The 270-nt window shown below is 69.6% G+C and overlaps 1 protein-coding gene across 1 annotated transcript in view; it reads left to right on the top strand.

Moving 5' to 3' along the window:
- LOC104548359 (myosin regulatory light chain 2, smooth muscle minor isoform) overlaps positions 1–270 on the top strand; it is a 5,598-nt gene that overhangs the window by 73 nt on the left and 5,255 nt on the right. The window lies entirely within an intron of this gene.

The following is a 270-nucleotide window of genomic DNA, read 5'->3' on the forward strand; positions in this document are numbered from 1 at the left end:
ACTCGGGCCGGGTAGCCCCAGCCCGGAGCTGCCCTGTGTGCCCCCCGATCTCCGGCACAGCTCGGATTCATCCTCCCTTATCAGCTTTATGGGCTCTCCCCGTACCCAGCACCCCGAGCCCGAGGGCACATTCGCGCCAGTGGGACTCCCTCCATCCCTTCCTCGTTGTCCGGTACCTGCAGGCGGCGCCCAGGGCCGAGCACCGGCGGCGGCGACGACGACGACTTCCTCCGGGCTGTGCCAACGAAGCCGAGGGGGGAGAAGCGGCTG

This window comes from Mesitornis unicolor, unplaced genomic scaffold (genome assembly GCF_000695765.1).
Source record: "Mesitornis unicolor isolate BGI_N332 unplaced genomic scaffold, ASM69576v1 scaffold13811, whole genome shotgun sequence".
Taxonomy (NCBI): Eukaryota; Metazoa; Chordata; class Aves; order Mesitornithiformes; family Mesitornithidae; genus Mesitornis; species Mesitornis unicolor.